Source organism: Sus scrofa, chromosome 12, assembly GCF_054392235.1.
Source record: "Sus scrofa isolate SSC_HxYL_T2T_F1_AM1 chromosome 12, Sscrofa_HxYL_maternal_Yorkshire_Landrace_v2.0, whole genome shotgun sequence".
NCBI lineage: Eukaryota > Metazoa > Chordata > Mammalia > Artiodactyla > Suidae > Sus > Sus scrofa.
Window position 1 is genome coordinate 57459605 of NC_139394.1, and position 6275 is coordinate 57465879.

Below are 6275 nucleotides of genomic sequence, written 5' to 3' on the forward strand. Positions count from 1 at the left end.
CTTCCCAGGGCCCTGCAACTAGGAGTACTCTGCTCCACCTTCCTATGGGTCCTTGCCGCTGCCAGGGGCCCAGCAACCAAGCACTGGCTGCTACCCTTGCCCACTGCCTCCATCTCCCTGGAAACACGCACAGAACCCTGGAAATAAGTATGCTCTTACAAAATACCCAGGGGTGCTCATGCATATCAATAGCCGTCCAAGACTACAGTAGTTATTTTTCCTAAACTCACAGAAAAATATAAGCAAAATGAAGACGCTTAGGAACCATTCCCAGTTAAAAGAAGAGGAGAAATTCACCTGAAGAGCCAACAATGAAACAGACCTCTGCATTCTAACAGACACCAAGTTCAAAAGGGAGGCAGTGAAAATACTGAAGGAATTAAGGGCGAATATGAAGAAATTAAGAGCGGATATGAACAGTAATGAGATGACTTTAGAAAGGAACTAGAAGACATGAGGAATCAAGAAAAATTAGAAGATTCATTTGTAGAGATGCGAACTGAATTAATGTCACTGGAGAACAGAATGAATAATGCAGAACGAATTACTGAGTTGGCAGATAGAGTAATGCAAATCCCCCAATCAGGACAGAAGACAGAAAACCAAGTGAAAAAACATGAAAGCAAGATAAGAGAGCTATGGGATAATATAAAGCAGGCCAATCTACACATGATAAGGATTTCCCAAAAAAGAAGGGGATTGAAAATATATTTGAAGAAATTATGGCTGAAAACTTTCCAAATCTAAAGGAAACGTATCAAGACACAGGAAGCACAGAGGGCCCCAAACAAGTTGAACCCAAACAGGCCCACACCAAGACATAGTATAATAAAAATGGAAAAGTTAAAGAGAGCATCCTAAAGGTAGCAAGAGAAAAACAGTTAATTATAAGGGAACCCCTTTAAAGCTATCAGATGATTTCTCTACAGAAATACTACAAGCCAGAAGAGAGTGGCAAGGTATATTCAAAGATCTAAAAGGGAAAAATTTCAGCCTAGAATATCTATCCAGCAAGGATATCATTTAAAACGGAAGGAGAGAGAATTTCTCCAAGAAACGAAAATTGAAAGTGTACAGCAATACTAATCCCACTCTAAACGAAATACTGAAAGGGCCCCTCTAAATAAAAAGCAAGAAGGAATAGGATAGAGGAAATCACAGCTGGAAAGTAATCACAAATAAGCCAGTATATCTAAAAGGAAAAAAAAAAAAAAAAACCTATTGTAAAGCAACAAGGGAACAGCAAAAGGACAAACAGGAAGATGTTAGTAAAGGCACCCAAATCCTAAAAGGGGGGGAAGGAAAGTAAATATTAGATTCATTTTTTTCTAGAATGTGTTTGGGCCTACATGAGACCATCAAGCTAAAGCAAGCAGATAGAGGAAGGGGTTAACATACTTGAAAAACAGGGTAGCCACAGATCAAAACCAAACAACACTTTCACAAAAACTAAAAAGGCAAGGACACAAGCATAAAAGGAACTCATCCAACCAAAAAAAAACAAACAAAGGAGAAACCAAGAACTGACTGGACAACAAGGTTTAAAACGGCAATGAATACGTATTTGTCAATAATTACCTTAAATGTCAAGGGACTGAATGCTCCAATCCAAAGACACAGACTGGCAGACTGGATAAAAAGCAAGAGCCTACAACATGCTGCCTGCGAGAGACTCACCTTGGCGCAAAGGATGCATGTAAGTTGAAAGTGAGGGGATGGAAACATCTATTTCATGCGAGTGGACAGGACAGGAAAGCAGGAGTTGCAATGCTCTCAGCACACAAAATAGACTTTAAAACAAAGACCATAAAGAAAGACAAAGAAGGACACTTTTTAATGATGAAAGGATCGATTCAAGAAGAGGCTATTACACTCGTCAATATATGCACCCCTAATACAGGAGCACCCACATACACACAACAAATCCTAGCAGACAGAAAAGGAGAAACTGAGGGAATACACCAATAGTAGGAGACTTTAACACCCCACTCACCTCAGTGGACAGATCCTCTAGACAGAAAATCAGTAAGGCAACAGAGATCCTAAAGGCCCCAATAGAACAGTTAGACCTAATTGATATTTTCAGGACATTACATACAAAAAACCCACAACATACACTCTTTTCAAGCACACAGGGAATGTTCTCAAGGACTAACCACATACTAGGGCACAAAATTAACCTCAACAAATTGAAGAGTATAGAAATTATTTCAAGTATCTTCTCTGACCACAGTGGCACAACTAGAAATCAACCACAGGCAAAGAAATGAGAAAAAACCGACTGCATGGAGACTAAACAACATGCTACCAAAACAAACCAAACAAAACAAAAACCACCAAGAGGTCAAAGAGGAAATCAAAACAAATTTAAAAATACCTAGAGACAAATGATAATGAACACACAACCATTCAAAATCTGTGGGATGCCACAAAAGCAGTGCTTAGGGGGAAGTTCATAGCAATGCTGGCCTTCCTCAAAAGAGAAGAAAAAAAATGTCATATTGACAACTTTACCCATCACCTAAAAGAATTAAAGAAAAAGAAAACCTAAAGTCAGCAGAAGGAAGGAAATCATAAAGATCAGAGAGGAAATCAATAAAACAGTCAAAAAAAAAAAAAAAAAAAGAAAATCAATAAAACCAAGAGCTGGTTCTTTGAAAGGGTAAACAAAATTGACAAACCTCTGGCCTGACTCACCAAGAAGAGAGAAAACTCAAATGAAATAAGAGATGAAAAAGGACAAATCTCAACAGATACTGCAGAAATCCAAAAAACAAACAAAAAACCATAAGAGAATACTGTGAACAATTATATGCCAACAAATTTGACAACCTAGAAGAAATGGACAACTTTCTAGAGACATACAGCCCACCAAAACTGAATCAAGAAGAAACAGATCAATTGAACAGACCAATCACCAGAAATGAAATTGAATATGTAAGAAAAGCACTCCCTACAAACAAAAGTCCCGAACCAGATGGCTTCACAGGTGAATTCTACCAAACATACCAAGAACTTATATTCACTCTTCTTAAACTTTCATGAATGTTGAAGAAGGAATAATCCCAAAGACATTCTATGATGCCACCATCACCCTAATACCAAAACCAGACAAAGATACTACCGAAAAAGAAAATTAGAGCCCAATATCTTTGACGAATATAGACACAAAAATTCTCAACAAAATTTTAGCCAACAGAATCCAGCAACACATAAAATGATCATACACCACAACCAATTGGGATTCATCCCAGGTTCACAAGGATGGTTCAACATATGCAAATCAATCAACATCACACACCACATTAACAAAAGCAAAGTCAAAAACCACATGATCATCTCAATAGGTGAAGAAAAAGCATATGACAAAGTCCAACACCCATTCATGATAAAAACTCTTACCCACATGGGTATAGAGGGAACATAACATCATCAAAACCATTGATGACAAACCTACAGCCAACATAATACTCAACAGTGAAAAGCCAAAAACCTTCCCACTAAAATCTGGAACAAGACAAAGATGCCCATTCTTACCACTTTTATTCAACATAGTATTGGAAGTCCTAGCCACAGCAGTCAGATAAATAAAAGAAATAAAGTATATCCCAATTGGAAGAGAAGAGGTAAATTTGTCACTCTGTGCAGATGATATGATACTATACATAGAAAACCCTATGGACTCCACATAAACTACTCGAACCTGATCAATAAATTCAGCAAAAAAGAAGGACACAACTTTCAGAAATTGGTTGCATTTCTACATACTAACAATGAAATATTAGAAAGGAATATAAAAATATAATACCTTTTAAAGTTGCACTCTAAAAAATATAAATACCTAGGAATAAACCTGACCAAGGAGGTGAAAGACTTACACCCTGAGAACTATAAAACATTAAGCAAGGAAATTAAAGAGGATTCAAAGAAATGGAAAGATATTCCATGCTCCTGGATTGGAGGAATATCATAAAAATGGCCATATTACCCAAAGCCATCTACAGATTCAATGCAATCCCCCTATCAAATTACCCATGGCATTTTTCTCAGAACTAGAATAAACAATCCAAAAATTTATTTGGAACCATAAAAGACCCAGAATTGCCAAAGCCATCCTGAGGACCAAAAACCAAGCAGGAGGCATGACTCTCCCAGACTTCAGACAACATTACAAAGCTACAGTAATCAAGACAGTGTGGTACTGGTACAAAAACAGACATACAGACCAATGGAACAGAATAGAGAACCCAGAAATAAACCCAGACCCCTATGGTCAGTTAATCTTTGACAAAGGAGGCAAGACTATAAAATGGGAAAAACACAGTCTTTTCAGCAAGTGGTGCTGGGACAACTGGACAGCTGCATGTAAATCAATGAAATTAGAACACACCCATCACAGTATGCACAAAAATAAACTCAAAATGGCTTAAAGACTCAAACAGAAGACATGGCACCATCAAACTCCTGCAAGAGAACATAAGCAAAACATTCTCTGACATCAATTGTACATATATGTTTTCTTAGGTCAGTCTCCCAAAGCAATAGAAGTAAAAACAAAAATAAACCAGTGGGACTAATCAAACTTACAAACCTTTGCCCAGCAAAGGAAACAGAAAAGAAACAAAAGGACAACCTATGGAATGGGAGAAAATAGTTTCAAATGATGCAACTGACAAGGGCTTCATTTCTAAAATATACAAACATCTTGTACAACTCAACAGCAACAAAACAAAAAAAATAATAACAACCCAGTTGAAAAATTGGCAGAAGACCTGAACAGACATTTCTCCAAAGAAGATAAACAGATTGCCAACAGGCACATGAAAAAATGCTCAACATCACTAATTATTAGAGAAATGAAAATCAAAACTGCAATGAGGTGCCACCTCACATCAGTCAGAATGGCCGCCATTAACAAGTCAACAAATAAATGCTGGAGAGTATGTGGAGAAAAGGGAGCCTTCCTTCAGTGTTGATGGGAATGTAAATTGGTACAATCACTATGAAAACAGGATGGAGGTACCTTAGAAAATGAGATATAGAACTACCATATGATCCAGCAATCCTATTCCTAGGCATGTACCTGGACAAAACTTTCATTGAAAAACATACATGCACCCATGTGTTCATAGCAGCACTAGTCACAATAGCCAAGACATGGAAACTACCTAAATGTCCTCTGACAGATTAATGGATTAAGAAGAAAGGGTATATATATGCAATGGAATACTACTCAGCTGTAAAAAAATAACAAAATAATGCCATTTGCAGCAACATGGATGGAACTAGAGTCTCATACTAAATGATGTAAGCAGAGAAAGTCAAATGCCACATGACTTCACTTATATCTGGAATCTAATAATGGGCACAAATCAACTTTTCTATAGAAAAGAAACAAACTCATGGGCTTGGAGACCTGCCAAGGGTGGGGGGAAGGAGTGGGATAGATTGGGAGTTTGGGGTTAGATGCAAACTATTGCATTTGGAGTGGATAAGCAATGAGATTCTGCTGTAGAGCACAGGGAACTATATTTAGTCACTTGTAATGGAACATGATGGAAGATAATGTAATGAAAAGAAGGTATGTATATGTGTGACTGGGTCACTTTGCTCTACAGCAGAAACTGACAGTACATTGTAAATCAACTATAATAGAAAAAATAAAAATCTTAAAAAAAAGAGATGAGGTCAGAGGTAATAGGATGTCTTTTGACTGCTTATAGCAGTTTTTACCATGCTAAAAATATTTTCTTTTATTAATTGCATTCATCAATTAAGCCTTTTAATGCTCCTGGGTTTTGACTTGTGTTTTAAAAGAGCCATTACCTGGCTCAAATCAAAATTAGGAATGAAAAAGAATTCCTAACAGACACCACCAATACAAAGGATCATAAGAGACTTCTATAAGCAACTATATGTCAATAAAATGGACAACCTAGAAGAAATGCTTAGGAAGGTAAAATCTTCCAAGACTAATCCAGGATGAAAAGAAAAAGATGAATGGACAAATCACTAGTAGTGAAATTGAAACTATGATTTTAAAACTTCTGATGAACAAAAGTCCAGGGCCAGATGGCTTCACAGGTGAATTCGATCCAATATTTAGAGAAGAGTCAACACTTCTGAAACTACCAAAAAACTGCAGAGGAAGGAATACTCACAAACTCATTCTATGAGGCTACCATCACCCTGATACTAAAACCAGACAAAGATACCACAAAAAAAGAAATTATAGGCCAATTTCACTGATGAACATAGATGCAAAAATACTCAAC